Here is a 23,331-nt window from a genome sequence, read left to right on the forward strand (position 1 = left end):
ACAGAGACATCTAAAGGGCCAGATTTGGCACTCAAGCCTCAGTTTTCTCAGGTCTTCCCAAGCTATACATATTAATGAGGGGATTGCTCCAGAGACTAAATAGAGCAACAAAAATAACATTATAATACTATTATAATAATATAATAAATATAATGTTGCTATGTAATTCCTTAATTTATTCTTTATTTCAATATTCATTAAAAATTCTTAAATCAAGGTACAGTATTTAATCTTTATCTATTCCATAACTTTTGCAACCAACCTTTTGCACAATGAAGCATGCAATATTTGTGCATTTATTTATATTTTTATATTTATATAGTAGAAACACTTATGTTGCAACATATTTTCAAGACTAAAATTAAATCCACATACACGAGGTGAAACAACATTTCTTCAAAAAGGCATAGTTGTTGACCACAAAGATTAGGTAATGTTTACTTGGAAGGATAAGGTCTTATTTATACTCTATTCCTGGCTTTACAATAGCTTATTCATTAAATATGATTATTTTTATAGCTTGTTTTTATTATACTACTTGTAAACTCCAGGATGAGATCACACCTTTAGATGCTATTTTCCTAATGATAAATAGACTAAATTATTAAATCTGTCCATTTGAGAATGGAGAGGATTTTTAATAAGAGGCTAATTTCAAAGTACTTGTTTCTACAAGCACTTTGTAATTGTAACCATTTAACATTTTGAAACAACCCTTTTAAAGGGAACCTGTTTCCGGGTTTTTCCCATGTGAGGAAAGGCCATTACCTCTAAGCCCTGATATATAGCATTTTGGTATACTATATTTATGCCCCAATCCAGCCTGCAAGACAAGAAAAAGACCTTTTATTATACTCACCTATGGGGGATGGTCCGATCTGCTGGGCATTACTGGTCTTGATCCGGCACCTCCTCTCTTCTTGCGATGCTGTCCCCCTTCTCTGCTTTGTGTGTATGATGCGTCCTATGACATGGCATCCACGACTTATTCCAGCCAAACTTACACTCCAAAACTCAAACAGCGCACCTTGCCCTCTGAACCATGTCTTGTGCCCAACCAGTAGTTACCAACCACATATGGGGCATCGGCGTACTCAGGAAGATCAACACTGAAACGCACGTCGGGGTGGGCGCTTCACAGCTGGGGGTCTCTCTACCTTTTCACCTTTTCATTGCAGTATGTACAGCTTACATCACTTGATTACATTCTCACTGTACATAAAATATGACTGAAATTGTGTGTGTATTGTTCCAATAAAGCATATATTTTACATTGCTAGTCTGTATCCTGTCTTAAGAGTCGGCATTCTTTTCCTTCTCAATATGGAATATTGATGTAATCAGGAAAAAATGGACCACACAATTTGTAAAGCAATTTCTCCCGTTATCCTTGTAAAAAGCAAAAATTTGGGGCTAAACTACATTTATGTTGAAAAAAAAAATTTGTTTTCATTTTAACGTCTCAATGTTATATATTTTCGTGAAGCATATGTGAGTCCAAGAAGCTCACCTCCAAGATGAATTCCTTGAGGAGTGTAGTTTTCAATATGGGGTCTCTTGTGTGGGGTATCTACAGTTTCATCACCTTGGCAGCTCTTTAAATGGGTCATGGCGTCCAGAGTCAATTGCAGCCAAAATTGAGCTTCAAAGGTTATATAGCGTTCCTTCTTTTTTGTGCCGTACCATGTGCCCAAACAATAAATTCTGCTCATCTATGGTGTATTGGAGCATTCAGTGGAAATTCATTAACACATTTTAAGTGCATTCTCTCTCATTACAACTTGTGAAAATTAAAGATTTGAGAATATAAAAAAATTTAGTTGAAAAAATGAAAAAAAAATTTTTTTCATTCCACGTTGCATATATTCCTGTGAAACACCTGCAGGGTTAATACTAAATGCAGTTTGGAATATCCTGAGAATGTGTAAGTTTTAAAATGGTATCACTTTTGTGTGTTTTCTAACATATCAGCCCATTAAAATTACTTCAAAACTTAATAGGTTTGTAAAAAAAATAGGTTTTCATCAATTTTGTTAAAAAAAATTAAATTGCTAATAAAATAAAAGGGTGTTTCAAAAATGATGCTGATATAAGCTATACATATGGGCAAAATTATTTAAGAACTTTTTGTGTGGTGTGATCTGTTATGAGAACATAAAAATTAAAAGTTTGAAAACTGCAAAATTTTTTAATTTTTGCCAAATTTCTGCTATTTTCATAATAAAATGCTAATTTTATCAACCTAAATTCACAACTGTGAAGAAGTACAATGTATCATAAGAAAACAATCTCAAAATCACTAAAAGCATCCCAAAGTTATTACCATAAGGTGACACATGTCAGATTTGAAAATTAGGGCTCTGCGAGGAAGGTGAAAACAGGCTTCAGTGTTAAGGAGTAGTGTTGAGCCACCCCCGTAGTGTTCGAGTTCGGTTCGGTTCGTCGAACTGTTCGTCGAACACCTTCGAACACCGTTAAAACCAATGGCAGGCAAACAAAAACACATAGAAACACATAGAAAACACCTTCAAAGGTGTCCAAAAGCTGACAAACTGCTCAGAAGACACAACTAACACATGGAAAAGTGACAAGTACATATAGTCATGCGAAAAGAAAAGAGGTGGAGGAGTAAAAGGAGGGGGAGACACAGATATAGGCATGTCATGCCCTTCTAAAATCCAAAAAGTGAGAAGCCGAGACGGCCAGTCCGCTCCTGCCCGTGCCACCTCCGTGTCGCCGGGTTTGTGCCAGAGCCGCGGTGAACCCTGACGGCCAGCCCCCCTCTCCCAATACTGGTGCCTGTCCGCTGGTGGGTCGAGAGAGCCCCCCTGTGGTGGAGGCAGCTCTAAGCTTTTTAATTTAAATTGTCCCTCTAATTTGAATGAATACACTTTAAATCATTTACAAGGATCTATTGGAGGGCAAGTCTCATGCCAGCAGCCGCGTAATTCCAGCTCCAGTAGCGTCCACTAAAGCTGCTGCAGTTAAAAAGCTTTTATAAGGATCGAGCTCGGCTGTCCACCGCAAGGCATCCTAGTGCCAGTCCCAGCCCCTATGCCTTGGGGTGCCTCCTGATGCTCTTCACTAAGTATCCCGTGGTCCCGAAGCATTTCCTTTGAAAAAATTAAGTGTCCAAACTACAGGTGGTGTAGCTTGCTTAACAGCCGGGATAATCCGCTGACTAGCAGACACTGCTACTAGGCACAAAGTATTTCCTGGGCTAGATGCAGTTAAAAATTTGTAAGTAGATACTCTCGTTGGATGCTGAGAAAGCATTCCATAGAGTCTCCTGGCACGCCATATATGATTCTCTTAAAAAGCTTGGGGTAGGGGTCTAGGGGACCCTTTTATAGCCAAAATCACGGCCCTGTATCACAATACGTCACCTAGGCTGAAGATAAATGGAACTGTAGCACCGAGGGCTCGGTTGCTACAGACGTATTGCACCTCACCCAGAGGTGTGATATCTCACTCTCAGATAAGGATGGAGTGTGGATCAGGACCCGACACCTGCATGCATTACACCACATTGCCGTGGGGCAGGGCGACCAATATGCCCCTGAGATGGGCACGACAGTCCCTGTCCCTGGCTGGAGTGGGGGGAGGGAACACTGAGGAAGGGGAACCCTGCAGTGCAGGAGCAGGGAGGAAGCAGTTCCTGGGTGCATTGAGAAGGGAGTATAAAAGGTGGGCACCATCTTAGTTCAGTGCAGAGAAGTCTGAGCAGAAGTGGCAGGGAGCAGGGGCTCTGCATGAGCTCTGCTCCGGAGGCGGGCCTAGTAACAGAGGCCCAGGCCTGCAAGAGGGAGAAGGAAGGAAGAGGAGCGGAGAAGGCTCCAGGAACGAGGAATGAAGGGATCCCAGGGGTGCGGACGGGCGAGTCGCCACCGCACGCCCGAATCCACCTGCGTGGAGGGGTCAGGCCAAAGGGGGAGACCGGTCCCCGAACTAGTGGAGGCAGGAAACGACCCTCAGCTAGAAACCGGAGGCTCTGACATTTTATGTGGCGCAGCCCCTTGCTCCACCCGCTAGGAAGGCACCACATAGGGTCAGGGAAACTGGCGCCAAGTTTACCAAGAGGAGGCCCGAGGCAGCCGGACAGAAGTGTTGGTAAGAAAGGCCAGACAAAGGACACACAAAGGGGGTCCTGTGAAGCGCTCCAAAGTTATCTGGGAGTTGTCTGAGCCCCTCACCTGGTGAGCACAGTACGACGTGGGCAGCCGTTACCTGCAGACGTGGTCTGAATAATAAGAACTGTGAGTAAAGGCCCTGAACTGCATCACTGACTCCGTGTCGTTACTGCTGCTGCCCTGCACCATCACCCCCATCCTCCGCATACACTGCCCTGAGGCTATACTCCTCCCGTGGGGAGTTATGCTACGCTCTGCTGCACCCACAACACCAGCCTTAGCGGTCTGCCCTGTAGCGGCGGTTCACTCTGACCGCAATCCACGGGTGGCGTAGTCGGACATTTAAACATCAAAACCACATAAATAGTTCCGCCACTGGTTTGACCGCCCTGAGCCACGGAACCGGATCGCCGCCACGAAGACTACAACCACCAGCATCCACCAAAAAGTGTCCGGCTCCGGGTGTCCCAAGGCACAGGGGGTGCGTCAGAACATTTTCATCACCTTTCACAATCACCAATGGGACAAGGCAGGGATGTCCTCTGTGCCCTCTCTTATACATCCTAGTGACGGAGCACCTGCTCTCATCAATTCGCCATAACCCCAATATTAGGTGGATTGAGGTGGGAGGCACCGAGTACAAGTGCTCTCTATTTGCTGATGATGTCCTAGTATATATCACTCAATCACATATATCCATCCCTGCTGTTATGGCTGAAATAGATCACTTTGTTACATGGTAAAATTTTAAAATCAATGCAGCGAAGTCTGAGGCCCTCGATGTCTCCCTCCCTAAATCCATATAGGATTCCATCCAGTCCAACTTTCCCTTTGCCTGGCCCTCACAGGGTATCAAATACTTAGGAATTCCTATTCATAGAGACCTCTCCCATCTATGTTATCTTAATTTTGGGCCCTTTATTGAACAATTCCATACAGACCACGGTTGGCAAGTTAGAACTGTGAGATTCACTACGTGAACCACTGGTGTTTTGTGGAAAAGCACATGTACACCGCGTTCCAAATTATTATGCAAAAAGTGTTTAGGAGTGATAAGGGAAGAATTTGTTTGTTTGTCAGTTAAACTCATTGATGGTGATGTGTGTCAGGGCTCTTTATATCACTGTAAGCAATTGCAGACACCTGTGCTAATTAGTTTGGCAGGTGTGTCCAATGAAAGGCAAGACTACTTAAGAAGGCTCTCTCACATTATTAAGCAGCCTACATTTTCTGCCAAAATGGGAAAGAAAAAGGATGTGTCGGCTGCTGAGAAGCAACAAATTGTGGAGTGTTTAGGTCAAGGCATGACTACAATCAACATTGTGCGATGATCAGGATGAAGTGTCTTGGCAATCAAGAAGTATGTAGCTGATTCACAGTACACACGTGTGCGTGCTGATAAGGGCAAATTGAGGACTCTTTCCTACAGGCAATTACGTCAGGTTGAAACAGCAGCGGCAAAAAAGCCTTGTCATAGCAGCAGACAAGTTTTTGAAGCTGCTTGTGCCTCCAACGTCCCCCGAACAACAAGATGCAGGGTCCTTCAGAGGTTTGCAGCTGTGCATATGCCATCCTGTCGACCTCCTCTATTCACTTCACACAAGCAGAAACGGCTCCAGTGGGCCAAACATTACATGAAGACTGATTTCAAAACTGTTTTGTTCACGGATGAGTGCCGTGCAGCGCTCGATGGTCCAGATGAATGGAGTGGAGGATGGCTGGTTGATGGACACCCCACGCAAACACGGCTACAGCGCCAACAAGGAGGAGGTGGAGTAATGTTTTGGGCTGGAATCATGGGGAGAGAGATTGTCGGCCCCTTTAGGATCCCTGAAGGCGCTAAAGATGAACTCCATAATGTATGTGGATTTTCTCAAACAGCACTTCCTGCCATGGTTCAAGAAGAAGAACCGTGTATTTCACAGCAAGATCATTTTTCTGCATGATAATGCACCATCTCATGCTGCACATAAAACATCTGCATCTCTGGCTGATATGGGCATAAAAGGGGACAAACTTATGGTGTGACCCCCATGCTCCCCTGACCTCTACCCCATTCAGAACCTTTGGAGCATCATTAAAAGGAGTGTCTATGATGGCGGGAGGCAGTTCACATCTAAGCAACAGCTCTGGGAGGGTATTCTGTCCTCATGCAAAACAATTGAAGCAGAAACCATCCAAAACCTGACAAATTCAATGGACGAGAGAGTTCAGAAGCTCCTTTCGAACAAGGGGTCCTATGTGAAAATGTAACATCACCTAGAATAAAGTTTTGAGTTGAAAACTGTTTGATTTCAGTTTCTAACAACCTGCTAATGCTTATAATTTCAAAAATGACCATTTTTTTGGTCTTTATTAAAATGAAAAGGTTGATCGAAAAGTTTGGGGGATCTAAGAGTGTGGCAACCCAGTAGTCATGATTACTTCGAATTCTGACAATATGAGGGTCATGCTGCAGGTAGTGCAGCAAGAAGGCACTTATGTGTCTTGCGCATCTCGGAGCCCCAAAATTATTTTCCGGGCTAGATGCAGCTAAAAATTATTTTTAATTTTAAATCTGGTGAAGCTTATTATAGATGGCCTAATAGGATCAGTGCTGCACACTGCTACAAAGCCCAAATTATTTTCCAGTCAAGATACAGATAAACATGATTAGTAATTTGAAAGCTTAAAACGGTTGGTAGGGTGATTTTAACCAATCATCAAGCTTTTACTCTCCCCAGGATGACACAGGGGTAGAAAAGTCGTTTCGGATCCATGATTTGTTCATCTTTATGAACGTGAGTCTGTCTACATTATCAGTGGAGAGCCGCGTGCGCTTATCTGTCAGCACACCACCAGCAGCGCTGAACACACGTTCAGACAGAACGCTGGCTGCGGGGCATGACAAGATCTCCAAGGCGTAAGTGGCTAGCTCCGGCCATTTATCCAGATTGGAAGCCCAAAAAGAGCAAGGGTCCAGTGACACAGTCGTGGCTTCAATGTTTACTTGGAGATACTCCTGTACCATCGTCTCTAGGCGTTGACTATGTGTCAGACTTCTTGTCTCCTGTGGCCTTGCAAAGGATGGGCTAAAAAAGTGGTGAAATGATTCCGCAAAATTGATGTTACCAGCAGATACTGTGGTTCTGTTACGGTTTGAGTGCTGAACACTTGACGGTCCCACGGTTGGCAAGTTGGAACTGTGAGATTCACTACGTGCACCACTGGTATTTTGTGGAAAAGCACATGTAAGATTCTGCAACAGTCTCTGCTGATACTCCTGCATGCGTGCATCCCTTTCTATGGCAGGAATAATTTCTGCAAATTTACTTTTGTACCGGGGATCTAACAGTGTGGCAACCCAGTAGTCAGGATTATTTCTAATTCTCACAATTCGAGGGTCATGTTGCAGGTAGTGCAGCAAGAAGGCACTCATGTGTGTTGCGCATCCAGGAGCACCAAGTCCCTGTTGTGTTGGTGGCGAGGTAGCAATCATGCTTCCTTCCTCTGTCCTCTCCCCCCAACCTCGCACAACAGAAATGTGATCAAGGTCTCCCTCATCTGATGAGTCTTCCATCAGTTCGTCCTCCACTTCTTCCTGGGCTCCTGCACCTTCCTCACTAGTTTGGCTGCTACCATGCGCCCTGGTAAAATCATCTCCCCCACCCTCACATGCCTGCCGCCTTGGTGCTGCCGACCGTCTGGACCTTGCAGATGTTAGCCCTTCCGCATACAACTCCTCCTCCTCTACTTCCTCCACCTCCTCTTGTGCCACCACCTGACTCCGAATTCTGTTTAACATGTGCTCCAGCATGTAAATCACCGGAATAGTCATGCTGATAATGGCATCGTCAGCACTAAACATCTTCGTCGCCATTTCAAAACTGTGCAGAAGGGTGCATAGGTCCCTGATCTGAGACCACTCCTCCAGCGTGATTTGCCCCACCTCTGAATCTCGTTGGCCCAGGCTATACGTCAGAACGTATTGCACCAGGGCTTGTCGGTGCTGCCACAGTCGCTGCAACATGTGCAGAGTTGAATTCCACCGGGTAGGCACATCGCATTTTAGCCGGTGAAGTGGCAGGCCCAACGACTTCTGTAGAGATGTAAGTCGCTGAGCTGCGGGATGCGAACGGCGGAAGTGAGCACACAGCGACCGTGCCCTCTGCAGAAGGCCATCTAGTCTGGGATAGTGGGCTAAAAATTGCTGGACAACCAGGTTCAACACGTGAGCCATACAAGGCACGTGTGTGACATTGCCCCGGCGAAGGGCCGCACCCAGGTTTGCAGCATTGTCGCACACGGCCTTCCCTGGTTTCAGGTCCAGTGGAGACAACCATTCATGAAATTGGTTCTCCAGAGCTGACCACAACTCCTCAGCTGTGTGACTCACATTTCCCAGACATTTCAATGTAAAAACCGCCTGATGACGTTGAGCCCTACTGCCAGCATAGTAAGGAGGTGTGCAGGATCCCTTCTGCGCAGTTAGAAAGCTTGTGGCATGACCAGACAGGCTTTGGGTGCAGGTGGAAGACCGAGAGGAGGTTGAGGAGGCAGAAGCAGTGGAGGAAAAATGACATAAAGAGGATTGACGCACAACTCGTGGGGACGGCAAGACTTGGACAGCAGCCCCTTGTCCTGCTGTCACCATAGTTACCCAGTGCCCAGTCAGCGACATGTAACGCCCCTGTCCATGCCTACTCGTCCAAGTGTCTGTGGTGAAATGCACCCTGTCACACACAGAGTTTCTCAAAGAAGCGGTGATGTTGTGTGCGACATGCTGGTGGAGCGCAGGCACACCTTTCTTTGAGAAGTAGTGCCGACTGGGCATCTGGTACTGGGGCACTGCGACGGACATAAGGTCTCGAAAATCCTCTGTGTCCACCAGGCGGAAAGGCAGCATTTCTGTAGCCAAGAGCTTGCAGATGGTGAAATTCAACCTCTTAGCTTTCTCATGGCTAGGAGGAAATGGTCTTTTACTTGTCCACATCTGAGGGACCGAGGGCTGGCTATTGTGCTTAGACGGGGTTGATAAGGGTGTCCCCGGCAAACTGCCGGTCTGTGAGGAAGATGCAGGCGGACATGTTAGGTTGCCTTGATCCAAAGGTGGTGCTATCGATGTCGGACAGCGCTCAAGACCAGCTGGTGTTACCACATCCAAAGAAAATGATGACCTGCCAATCACGCTGGCTGTTGCGGGTAAAGAGGTGGCAGGTCTGCGCCCCAAAACAGGTGTGACTGCTGTCCCCCCAGTCACAGAGGATGAAGAGGCCGCGGATGCACAAGATATGGCAGACGGTGGTTGGCCCGGCCGGCTAGACCGCATTGTAGCACACTGAGCTTCCCACTGCAACTTATGCTTCATGTCCATGTGCCGGTTCATGCATGAAGTACTCAAACTATGTATTTTTTGGCCTCTACTTAGCTTTTGCTGACAAATGTTACAGATAACACGAGTTGGGTCATCTTTATCGATCTGAAAAAATGCCCAGGCTATGCAAGGCTTAGCACCCATGCGACCTGAAGAGCCACCACGACTTGTGGTGAGTGGCAGAGTTGTGTTTGAGGATGCAGTTGTTGACGTGCTTCCAGTACTACGTCTCTGTCCAGGAAGGCGCAACCTGACCTCGTCGTCACTAGCATCTTCCTCCACCTCCTCTGCTGACCTCATCTCTTGGCTGACTGTGGGTTGACAGTAAGTGGGATCTCCGACCTCATCATCATCACCCTGTGCGTTATCACACCCGTCGTCCTCAGAGCCAACCTGTTCCTGCCCTGACAAAAAACTAAAGTTGTCGCTCCAATCAGGTATTTGAGTCTTATCATCGTCTTCCTCATTGTCTCCACCAACAGGAGTTACAGTTTGGGAATGAGGGTCTACATTATGGTCAGAACCTTCTGCGTCTGGTCCTGGATCCGACTCATAAAGATTCTGGGCATCAGTGCAGATCATTTCCTCGTCTGGATTCACAGAAGCGCTGGAGTCGACCTCTGATTCCCAGGCTATAGTATGAGTAAACAGCTCTGCAGACTCAACCATCTGTTCTACCTCATACTCAGACGGGCAGCTGGAGATTTGGGAGCTGTGAGGAAGCAAGTGCGATTTGGGTGACACCTTTGAGGACTGGAGTATTTGTGATGTTGAAGTTGATGTGGAGGAGAGCCCACTTAAAGGAGCACTTGATATCCGTTGAAGCTCCTGCTGTTTTTGTGCCTCATCTGGAATTTGTAGCGATTGGCGTGGCCGTAAGAAAGGGATCTTATCACATTGTCCGCTAAAAGAAGTAGACATTTTAGTTTGGCTGGAAGATGGTCTTTCTTCTGCACCTACCCCACGGACACAACCTTTTTTCCCCTTCCCAACACGCCTATTCCCCTTTCCACCAGCAGCAGGCCTTTTTCCACTCATTTTGGTGGTTAACTAATTCACAACTCTGGAGTTGTTTGCACAAAAAAACAATGGATGGTAACCGAGCAGAGCTGAGTGGCCAAACTGTGGTATTAGGCCAAAACTATTGGCTGGGTTAGATGCAGAAAAAAATTATTTTTAATTTGCAACCTGATGGAGGTCAGTATAGATGGACTAATAGACCAAGTCCCACACACCGCTAGAAGCCCAAATATTTTTTCGGAGCTAGATGCAGAAAATTTTTTTATTCAATTTGCAACCTGATGGAGGTCAGTATAGATGGACTAATAGACCAAGTCCCACACACTGCTAGAAGCCCAAATATTTTTTCAGAGCTAGATGCAGAAAAAAAATATTTTTAATTTGCAACCTGATGGAGGTCAGTATAGATGGACTAATAGACCAAGTCCCACACACCGCTAGAAGCCCAAATATTTTTTCAGAGCTAGATGCAGAAAAAAATTATATTCAATTTGCACCCTGCTGGAGGTCAGTATAGAAGGACTAATAGAACAAGTCCCACACACTGCTAGAAGCCCAAATATTTTTTCAGAGCTAAATGAAGAAAAAAATTATTTTTAATTTGCAACCTGATGGAGGTCAGTATAGATGGACTAATAGACCAAGTCCCACACACCGCTAGAAGCCCAAATATTTTTTCAGAGCTAGATGCAGAAAATTTTTTTATTCAATTTGCAACCTGATGGAGGTCAGTATAGATGGACTAATAGACCAAGTCCCACACACTGCTAGAAGCCCAAATATTTTTTCAGAGCTAGATGCAGAAAAAAATTATTTTTAATTTGCAACCTGATGGAGGTCAGTATAGATGGACTAATAGACCAAGTCCCACACAATGCTAGAAGCCCAAATATTTTTTCAGAGCTAGATGCAGAAAAAAATTATTTTTAATTTGCAACCTGTTGGAGGTCAGTATAGATGGACTAATAGAACAAGTCCCACACGCTGCTAGAAGCCCAAATATTTTTTCAGAGCTAAATGAAGAAAAAAATTATTTTTAATTTGCAACCTGATGGAGGTCAGTATAGATGGACTAATAGACCAAGTCCCACACACTGCTAGAAGCCCAAATATTTTTTCAGAGCTAGATGCAGAAAAAAATTATATTCAGTTTGCAACCTGATGGAGGTCAGTATAGATGGACTAATAGAATGATGCTATGCCCAAAAGATTTTACTTCACTAGGTGCAGTAAAAAAATTGGTATTCTATACACAGGTGGTATATCTTGCAACACAGATAGGCTACTCCACTGACTAACACACTCTGCAATAGGCCAAAAAGGATTAGCTTTGCTAGATTCAGCCAAATGCTGTGAAAAAAACTTGAACAGCACTGGCACAGACCTGCCTGGCAAAAACTGATAGGAACTGATGTAACCTAGTCCTGAAAAGGACTCCAATTACAATTAGTCTTTACTCCCACAATCTATCTATTTAAGAGCACAGACCTGCCTGATAAAAGTCGTAGGAAATGCTGTAACCTAGTCCTTAAAAGGACTGCAATCACAACTATTCCCTACTCCCAAGCTATCTGTATATTTGTGCGAAAATTGGCTTGAAATTAACAAGGTATAGCGCACACAGCAACAGCGGTGCCGTCTAACACGCAGCTGCAGCAGTGAGAAAATGGTGGCGACGGGGAAAATGGCTTGGTCTTATAGGGCAAGGACATGTGACATACACTGCCAATCACACATGCCCTTGCTTGTGTGAAAAAAAGCACTTCGCTCCGTGTGTGCGCTGCTGATAGGCTGAAGAAAAAAAAATGGAGATCTTCATTGTTCCTGCAGAGATCCATCCCCTGCCCCTCCCCCCGCCCCGCTGTACACTCAAACTGCGTATTAACATTAATTTTCATCATTACTGAGAAAAAATCCAGTTATGATTTTGGTGCACGAACAGTTATCGAACATAACCTCGAACAGCCGAATTTTTCTCAAATTGTTCGTGTTCGCCGACCGGCTCGAACACCGCCCAAAACAGCTCGAATTTGAGATTGGCGAACAGTTCGAGTAGAACAACGCTCATCTCTATTAAGGAGTTAAAACTAGAGATGAGTGAATGTTTTGATGTTCGAGTTCGTCGACTAAACCTGAGCATTAAAAAAATGTTCGTGTTCGGCACTTGGTCCAGAACACGAACCCGAACGGGGTCCCGAACATCCCTGGTTTCCCAAGCTGTCATCTGCATGACAGCGAGAGAAACAGGGGCAGTGAGCGGCGGTAAGATCTTTACTAACGGTCACAGCACTGCGGGATCATGCTGTCAGGTATCAGCATGTTTCTGCAGCTGTGACAGTGACCCACGGTAAAAAGCTTACCGCGGGTCATAGGTGCCGATTGATTGGACTACTACACCCATCATCCGGCAACTTCTGTCACTGTATACAAGCGCCGCTAATGGGAGGAGTAATCTTTCATCAGCAGCGCTCGTGCACTGAAAGTGAAAATAAAAAAAAAATAGAAAAAATAAATATTTAAATAAAAATAATAAACACATTATACTCATCTACTCCTTATCCCCAATGCCCTCGTCCCCTGTAAAAAATAAAAAAACACCATATACTCACCTTACACCCCTTACACCTAATCCCCAAAGCCAAAATCGCCTGTAAGAAAGATAAAATAAACCACCATAATTCTCACCTGTCTGCCGCAGTCCATATAATAGCGAGTTTCCCACGTCGATGTCACTGATAACACAGCCACATCCGGAGATGTGACTGTGTTATCTGGCAGCCAGAGATACACTGACAGGAGCGCGATCGCTCCCACAGTGTATCGCAAGGAGCTTACAGCACTTAGGTCACTGGAGTTCATCAGCTGAAGATCAGCAGAGAGCTTCGGTGCTCTCACTTACAGCACCGATGCTGTGTGAGAATTTTTCCATACAACACTGATGCGGTAAGTGAGATCACCGGAGCTCTCAGCTGATCTTCAGCTGTTTGAACTCCAGTGACCTCACTCCTGCAGCACAGAACTATACACTCTGTGGTAGATTGGCTCACTTGGCTGCACACAGAGGTAGACACGGAACACTGTCTCTTTAAATTTCTTGTTGGTTTATTAAACGGCATAAACCAATATAAAGCTCATAAAAATAAACACGGCCCTTCTAGCAAAATAACAAAACAAAAGAAAATGTCCAGCATAGTCTTTGTACCTGCCAGGGTACGGCCACTCAGGGTTTAGCAAAACACATGGTTCAGCACCACACATGCAAGCTCCTCTCTGGAGCAAGCCTTTCCAGATACTGACCCACACCTGAGTCACAAGACTGGCTATTTAACCCTTTAGTGACCAATAAACATCTTTTTACTGACCTGCAATATAAGAGACTAGCATTCCCCGACAGGTGACAATCCTGTAACTGTGACCTGTACACTATAGATGACAACTTGCTGCATCAGCCACAATCAGTGTTGGCACCGACCTTAGATTCTTCTGTCAATAGTGACTACAAACTCTAAATAGTTAACATAATGTGGTGTCTTCCTCTTTAACCTCATCGGCACTCTGAGATTTTAATTGTGTGGTCCTGATGTTTGCCTTGGCAGTTCATGTCCAAAGGGTCTGCCGGCTATAGCGGCCTGTTCAGAAGTTATCAAAATTTATGTGGTAAAAATAAACTTATTCATTCTTGTCATGCCACTTTCCATTACTTCCTGAAAAGCACCTGAAGGGTTAATGAACTACATGAAAACAATTTTAAATACGTTGAGGGGTGCTGTTTGTAAAATGATATCACTTTTGTGTGGTTTCCAAGATATAGGACCCCCAAAGTCACTTCAAAACTGAACAGGTCCCTATAAAATAAGTTTTGTAAATTTTCTTAAAAAATGAAAAATTACTGCTACATTTTTAAACCTTCTAAAATGTTAACAAAATAAAACAACATTTTACAAATGGTGCTGATGTAAAGCAGACATGAGGGAAATGTTATTCATTAATGTTTTTGTGTGGTATGACAAACGGAATTAAAGGGATAATCATTCAAAGTTTGAAAATTGCAATGTTTAAAACATTTTTGTAAAATTTAAGACATTTTTATAAATAAATGCAAAACAAATCAACCTAAATTTACCATTATTATAAAGTATCATGTGTCACAAAAAAAAATCAAAATCAATTTGATATGTTGAAGCATTACCGATTTATTGCTACATAAAGTGACACTTGTCAGATTTCAAAAAAATTGGTCCGGTCACTAAGGGGTTAAAGCCCAGACCACACCCTGGGGTAGAGCTATGGTGAATGGACTCCTGCAAGCACTATGGCCATTCACCTATAAAACATGCCCTTTTAAATCTGTCTGATTAACCCTCTCTGCACCTACTATGCAGGAGAACACTTCTATGTTTCACATCATTGAAACTAACAGTCTCAGTGAAACTTATCTTTGCTCCAGTATTCTGCCAGTGACTTTGACCTTCACTTGCTAACCAGGGACGTCTGGACAGGGCATCTGTGTTACTGTGTAGTTTCCCGGGCCTTTGCTCTACATGAAAAACGTCCTGGAGCGCTAGAAACCACCTAGTAACTGAGGAATTCTTCGCCATCCTTTCCCTCATCCATCTAAGGGGTGCATGGTCTGACACTAACCTAAACTTCCGGCCTAAAAGGTAATACCTCGGGGTGTCAACTGCTCACTTGACGGCCTGGCACTCTTTTTCTACGATGGCGTAGTTTTTATCACAGGCAGACAGTTTTCAGCTCAAATACAGGATGGGATGTTCCTCCCCGTTCACCAGGCATCCATCTGGACCACAAACTCCTTATTGAAGTCAGGAGCATTCGAGACCTGCTGCTTACACAGGGAGAATTTCAATTGCTGGAATGCTCCCTCAGCTTCCTCAGACCATTTGGCCATCGCTGTCTTCGTCCCTTTAAGCAGGTCGGTCAGGGGTGCGGCTATCATGGCGAAATTCAGGATAAATCGGCAATGGTATCCCACAATTCCTAGAAAAACCCGAACCTGTTTCTTGGAGGCCGGTTGGGGTATCTTTTGGATTACTTCCACCTACTTCACTTGCGGCTTTATTTCACTCCTTCCAAAGATGTAGCCCAAGTATTTTGCCTCTTCTTTTCCCACAGCGCATTTCTTCGGGTTTATGGTAAAGCCGGCCTTCTTCAGCGCACCCAGTACCACCTTGACCTTCTGTAGGTGACTTCCCCAATCTGGGCTGAAGATCGCGATGTTGTCCAGGTAAGCGGTGGAGTACTACTTGTGTGAGGCTGGGACCCGGTCCATGGCCCTCTTGAAGGTAGCTGGGGCACCCTGCAGACCGAACGGCAACCTAGTGTGCTGAAAGCATCCGTAGGGTGTTTTCATGGGTGTGTCAGATGTGACACAGTCGCCCTGCAGTTGGTTGCAGGAGATCTCTTCATTTAGCATTACAGGCACCTTCTTAGATCTGCCTCACTCTAAGACCCAGCAGCTACCTTCCTCTTGCTAATTAGCACGCTGGCCTGGATGTTTAAATACTTTCAATGTGCAATAGGGAGGCGCCTGATATTCACATGTTTCCTTGTGAAAGCTTGGAGGGAGTGCAGTCTGGTTACTTCCTCTCTGGTGCAAAGAGGACGCGTGTGTAAATTCTCTGAAGTCGGCTCAAGCTAAGTCATCTTCCCCCGTGTCTGTCTACCTTGTTGTCTTTAGTTGTTAGTGGGGACTGACTAGTGCTCATCACCCCTTCCCTAGTCAGGGGCTAGCTCAAGGGAAATACAGGGTCTTAGGTTCCTGTGCGGCGATTGGTGAGGAACCAATATAGGGACGATAGGGGAGATAGGGTAATATCAGATCAGCCTAGGAGGTCTCCACTCCCCCTTTCCCTAGTGTCTGGGCTCTCTTACCCCTCATCCCTATGTGTTGCACTTAGTCTTCCCCACACCTAGCGTGACAGGTGTAGAGAAAGAAGTTTTCTCCTTGGCACTTGGAGACAGGAGGATTTGCCAATACCCTTTTGTAAGATCTAGGGTAGTGATGTATACGGCTGGCCCGAGCCTTTCAATAAGTTCATCGACCCGGGGCATCGGGTATGCGTCAAATTTAGACACTTCATTTAGTTTTCTGTAGTCATTACAGAAGCGCCATTCTCTGTGTGGCTTCGGCACAGGAACAATGGGCAGGATGAATCAGCTGCTCTTTGACTCCTCGATAACGCACAGGTTCAACATTCTCCGCACCTCCTTGGAGATCACCTGGCGGCAGGCTTCGGGGATTGGATATGGCCTCTGGTTCACCCGTACATGCAGTTCTGTCAAGATCTCATGCTCCACAACCTGCGTACATCCTGGCAACTCCGAAAACAGATCTCGGTTTCGCTGAAGCAGTTCTCGGCACTGTTGCTTTTTGTCCGGTGACAGTGTCTCTGCCACTGTGACATCTTCGACCCTGACTTCAGGATTGCCACCCAGACAGGTAACTTCCATCGGTTCTCTGTCTCGCAATGGTGTAAGCAGGTTGATGTGGTATATCTGGTACAGCTTTCTTCTTCCTGGTTGGTGGACTTTAAAGTTGACATCACGCAACTTCTCGACCACCTCATATGGCTCTTGCCACTTGGTCAGAAATCTACTTTTTCGACCGTGGGTACTAACACCAATACTCGGTCTCCAGGACTGAATTGTCTCAGCTTTGTGGCCCAATTGTAGACCCTTGCCTGGGCTTCTTGTGCTTGAAGGAGGCTCTCCTTCACAATCGGTATCACCTTCACAATCTGAGGGTGCCGTCCGTATAGCAGCTCAAACGGTGAGAATCCCGTAGAGCTCTGGGGAACTTCCCTGACAGAAATAAGCAGGTACAGCAGTAGGCAATCTCAGTCTTGCCCATCCTTCTCCACTACTTTCTTCAGCATAGACTTCAAGGTCTTGTTGAATCTCTCCACCAGGCCGTCCATCTGTGGATGGTATACCGACATCCGGAGATGTGTGATCTGGAGAGCCTTACACAATTACCTCATTACCTTGGACATAAAAGAAGTTCCCTGGTTAGTCAGGATCTGCTTTGGCAGGCCTGTCCGGGAGAAAATATGTACTAGTTCTCCGGCTATACTCCTGGTGGAAGAGTTTCTCAGTGGTACCGCCTCCGGATACTGAGTGGCATAGTGCAGTACTACCAGGATGTATTGGTGTCCCCTGGCAGACTTAAACAATGGCCCAACAAGGTCCATGGCAATACGGACAAATGGGACCTCTATAATAGGTAATGGAACTAGAGGCATTCGGAAGTGGGACACGGGAGCAGTTAGCTGACAGGTGGGTCAGGATCGGCAGTAATTAACAATCTCTCTGTGACATCCAGGCCAGTAGAACCTCTGCAGGACCCGCTCTTGTTTTTTTTTTCTACTCTCAGATGCCCACACAAGTTATGAGAATGGGCCAGGTCTAACACCCTACCCCTATAGGGACCCGGCACCACCAACTGCTCCACCACTTCCCCTCTTGGTTTAGTGACCCGATTAAGTAGTTCCTCATTTAGTGAGAAATATGGGAAACTGGTGCCAGCCCCCGGCTCTTGAGCAACCATTTATTACAAATGCATTTTTCAATGTGAGATCCTGCATCTCAGCAGTACCAAAATTCCCCCCAGAAATCCCCAACTCAGGAATCTCAGCCTCTAGGGTCACCGTCTCATCCTCATCAATGGCAAGGACACAAAGGGGGAATTCATCCATCTCAAACTGCGTTGGGGATTCAACATGGTGGAACTAGCCCCTTCCTGAGTCACGTGGTATGCCTGCTTTCTGCCATAAGGCCCAGAACAGGCTAAAGTCCCGCCCTATTATTACTGGGTGTAACAGGTCCTTAACTACTCCCACCTCAAGGGACTTAGTGCCGCAGTTCATTTTTATAGTCACTCTGGCAACAGGGTAGTCTTTGGCATCCCCGTGAAAACAGTGGATGCCTCCGTTTTTCCTGGGGGAGTGTGGCCCCGTCACCAGTATCCAATTTATTGTTACTGGACATGCCTCACCAGGCTGACAATCCACGCTGCAGGCTGGATGGGCATAATATGAACAGCGCCTCCCCACGCTGCAGTCCATCTGTTCGGAGGACATAGGACAACAGGCGGCTATGTGTCCAGGACCGTGACATCTCCAACAGGTCAAGTCCTTACCAGCGACTTCTGGCAACCCCTCATCGACCCCTTGGGACCTCAAACTCCCCCCAGTGGTGACTCTACTATCCCTCTTTTGAGATTCAGGCTCCTTCTTGGTACCCCAGTATGGGATGCAACAACGCCCGGCTTCCTCAGGGACCCCAAGACCACCTGGTACCTTTCCACTAGTCCCACTAGGTCATCTGCATTTCGGGTGTCACCCTGGGCAACCCAGGTCTGCACCAGTCTGGGAAGGGAGTGGATAAATCTGTCCATTACGACCCACTCTACCATCTGGGCTGGGGTGGAGGACTCCGGCTGCAACTGCTTCTGTGCTAGATGAAGCAGATCAAACATTTGTGAGCAAGAGGGTTTATCACTGCAATAAGCCCAATGGTGGACCCTTTGAGCTCGGACAAACATAGTCCCCCCTGAACGTGCAAGTATTTCAGTTTTTAGTTTGCAATATTCATGGGCATCTTGCAAGGCCAGGTCATAATAAGCCTTCTGGGGCTCGCCAGTTAAATAGGGGGCCAGAACCTCTGCCCACTGCTCCGCTGGCAGCTTCTCCCACTCTACTACCCTTTTCAAACACAGTCAAAAAGGCTTCCACATCATCTCCGGGGTCATTTTTGCATTGCTCATCTTACCGCCTTCCAGACGTATGTGTCATCAACTGGATGTGGGGGAGGGGCTGACAGCCTCCAACGAATCGCCTCTGTGAGTAACTCAATCTGTGGCTATTGTTTTCAGTGCTGATCTTGTTGATGCAGCTGCTGTTGTTGTATCTGTTGCATTAGCACCGTACTCATCTCCTGATGTGCCAGTTGTTGCTGCTGTTGGGCTGTTGCTGCTGTTGGGCTTGCTGTTGCTGCTGTTGGGCTTTTACAAGGTGCTTAATCAGGTCCTCTATGCTGTCTGACTCCGCTTCCTGGCTCACTGCCGCCTATACCCAGGACATGCAGTCCCTCTTGTAGCAGTCACACGTGTTCACTGGGGACGCTGCCCGCACATCTGACACCACCTGTGGTAGATCGACTCACTCGGCTGCACATGGAGGTATACACGGAACACTGTCTCTTTAAATTTCTTGTTGGTTTATCAAACAGCATAAACCAATATAGAGTTCATAAAAATAAACACGGCTCTTCTGGCATAATAGCAAAACAAAGAAAATGTCCAGCATAGTCCTTGTATCTGCCAGGTAATGGCTACTCAGGATTTAGCAAAACACACTGACCCATACCTGAGTGACAAGGCTGGCTTTTTAAAGCCCAGACCACACCCTGGGGTGGAGATATGGTGAATGGCCTCCTGACCGCACTATGGCCATTCACCTATAAAACATGCCCTTTTAAATCTGGTTGATTAACCCTCTCTGCATCTACAATGCAGGAGAAGACTTCAACGTTTCATACCACTGAAGTTTAACAGCCTCAGTGAAACATATCTCCCCTCCAGTATTCTGCCAGTGATTTTGTTACACCTGACAGGAGTGATTACACTCCTGTTAGTGTATACAGTGCTGTCCTCTACAGCAGTCACATCAGTGGTTGCTGGTGTGGCTGCTGTATAAGTGACCTAGATTGCCGTGGGACACTGGATTACATCATGACGGCAGACAAGTGAGGGATATTTTTGTTTCTTATTTTGGGTTTCTTAGAGGAGACGAGAGCTACAGTATTTTTTATTCTTAAATAAATTCTTAAAACTGTGTGGAATTTTATTTAAATAAGACTTTATTCTGGCCATCTTTAAAAAACATCAAAAACCTTACTACGGAGTTAGTAATGACGTCTCTCCATTACTAACCTGGACTCATGTCAGCCACCAATACAAGGCTGACATAAACCCCAACCTTATTATCCCACTCGCCACCGCTATACTGCAGTGGGAGCATCTTAAGGATTTCTGGGGCGGCTGAGAGCTGATATTATTAGCCTCGGAGGGGGCCAGGGTCCATGGCCCCTTCCTTGGCTATGAATATCAGCTCACAGCTGTCTGTTTAGCCTTTGCTAATTAGATTTTTTTAGGGGGACCCTACGTCACTAAATCTATAAGGCACATCTCATCTGCAATTTTTTTTTTCTCAGCTGAAATCGGACTGAGAAAAAAAGTCGCAGCATGCTTCTTATTGCCGCGTATCTCAGATGAAACTCGCCAATGCAAATCAATGAGTGTGTGAACAAAATCTCACGGCACTCGGACCATGTGAGTGCCGTCTGATTTTTACGCACCCACCTCCTTGAAACCAGACAATTCATCAGCTACATACAGTAAAATCACTCGCGGTGACGTCAGTGAGGTGAACGGAGTTCATATGGTATAAACCCCGCTCAACTTGATCTCGGTACTGTGAGTCACCGAGGTGAGCAAGCATACGGTCCTCAGTGTCTCTGCAGGATGGCAGTCTGTATAGTCGCATCAAGCTACTATGCAGCCTGCCATCTAGATATGGCAGAGCTGGACCCGTCGTGGGACAAATTATTATTATTATTTTATTTTTATTGCAGCTGACAATGGATTCAGTGGAATGGGCGTAATGGTAAGCTGGGTTTAATTTAGAACTATTAAAACCCCTTTACAGCCCATGCCGTATTAGTACGCACATTTGCGTACCCCCGGTTCAGTGAGGGCTGCTGCGCTGAGCCCTCACTGAACCGAGCACATGTCAGCTGATTATTACAGCTGACATGTGCCCGCAACAGCCGCGGGTGGAATCGCGATCCACCCGCAGCTGTTAACATGTTAAATGCCGCTGTCAATCTCCGACAGCGGCATTTAACGCGCGTCATAAGCCCCGCCCATCTGCGACCCCGTCACGTGATCGCGGGTCACCGATGGGTGGGAATGACAACCCAGGGTCTGCAGCAGACGCCTGTGGTTGTCATGATCTGGTCGCTATGAGCGCCACCTAGTGGTCGGCGCTCATAGCACAGGACCATTTCTGCTGCATGCAGGGGATCTGCTGGTCCCCTGTATGTAGCAGAGCCGATCAGACAACTGCTGCTTCTAGTCTCCTATGGAGACTATTGAAGCATGCAGTCAATGAAAAAAAAAAGTTTTTAAAAATATAAAAAAATAAAAAAGTATAAAAGTTTAAATCACCCCCCTTTCGCCCCATTCAAAATAAAATATAAAAAAAAAAACCCTACATAGACATATTTGGTATCGCCGCGTTCAGAATCGCCCGATCTATCCATATAAAAAAAGAATTAATCCGATTGGTAAACGGTGTAACGAGAAAAAAAATTCTAAACGCCAGAATTATGTTTTTTGGTCGCCGCAAAATTGTAATAAAATGCAATAACGGGCAATCAAAACATCGGATCTACCCCAAAATGTTATCAATAAAAACGTCAGCCCGGCGTGCAAAAAATAAGCCCTCACCCAGCCCGAGATCACGAAAAATGGAGACGCTACAGGTCTCGGAAAATGGCACTATTTTTTTTATTTTTTTTTTACCAAATTTTGGAATTTTTTTTCACCACTTAAATATAAAATAACCTATACATGTTTGGTGTCTATGAACTCGTAATGACCTGGAGAATAATAATGTCAGGTCAGTTTTAGCATTCAGTGAACGTAGTAAAAAAAAAAAAAACAACAACTGTGGTATTGCACTTTTTTTGCAATTTTACTGCACTTGGAATTTTTTTACCGTTTTCCTGTACACGATATGGTAAAACTAGTAATGGCGTTGAAAAGTGCAACTTGTCCCGCTAAAAGTAAGCCCTCACACGGCCATATTGTCGAAAAAATAAAATCGCTATGGCTCTGGGAACAAGGGGAGCAAAATACGAAAAAGCAAAAACGACAAAACCCAAGGTTGCGAAAGGGTTAAAAGGAGTCTGTGTGGTTATTTCAAATAAATTATTTTATTCTGGGTGTGGGTGTTTTTTTTTCACTATTTAACTTTCACTATGCTCTATTTTGCAAAAAAAACATGCAAAGCACAAAATCCTAATACAAAAAAAACAAGATGTGTGCATCAGATTTTTGGAATCTCATAGACTTTGCTGGTACTGTTAAACGCAGCTGCAAATTTGCATAAAAAAATGCATCAAAAAACGGTGAAAAAAACAAGATGTGTGAACAAAGCCTGAAAATGCAGGCAATAACACGTATCAAAATCGCAGTAAAATTGAGGCAAAATCGTGGCAAAAACACAGGCAATAACACACATCAAAATTGGGGTAAAATCGCTGCAAAAAACGCAGGCAATAAAACACATCAAAAGCACGGTAAAATCACGGCAAAAACACAGACAATAAAATGCATCAGTGTCGCAGTAAAATCGTGGCAAAATGCAGGCAATGAAACGTGTAAATATCGCAGAAAAATTGTGGCAAAAACAGAGGGAATAAAACGCATCAATATTGCGGTAAAAGTGCGGCAAAATCACGGCTAAAACGCATCAAAATCAGGGTATAATCATGACAAAAACGCAGGCAATAACATGCATCAAAATTGCGGTAAAATCGCGGCAAAAAACGCAATGTGTGAACATAGCCCTATGCTGCAAAAAAACATTCAAAGAACAAAATCCTGAATAAAAAAAAACAAGGTGTGTGCATCAGATTTCTGCAATCTCATAGACTTTGCTGGTACTGTAAAACGCAGCTGCAAATTTGCATAAAAAAGCATCGAAAAAACGTAATGTGTGAACATAGCTTTAGGCCTTAGAC

The 23,331-nt window shown here is 45.2% G+C and overlaps 1 protein-coding gene across 1 annotated transcript in view; it reads right to left on the reverse strand.

Annotated features, from left to right (window-relative positions):
- SMOC2 (SPARC related modular calcium binding 2) overlaps positions 1 to 23,331 on the reverse strand; it is a 748,277-nt gene that overhangs the window by 448,779 nt on the left and 276,167 nt on the right. The gene's annotated exons all lie outside the window — the stretch shown is intronic.

The sequence above is a fragment of the Phyllobates terribilis genome, unplaced genomic scaffold, assembly GCF_046119375.1.
Source record: "Phyllobates terribilis strain yellow unplaced genomic scaffold, ASM4611937v1 Scaffold_3__8_contigs__length_932513732, whole genome shotgun sequence".
NCBI lineage: Eukaryota > Metazoa > Chordata > Amphibia > Anura > Dendrobatidae > Phyllobates > Phyllobates terribilis.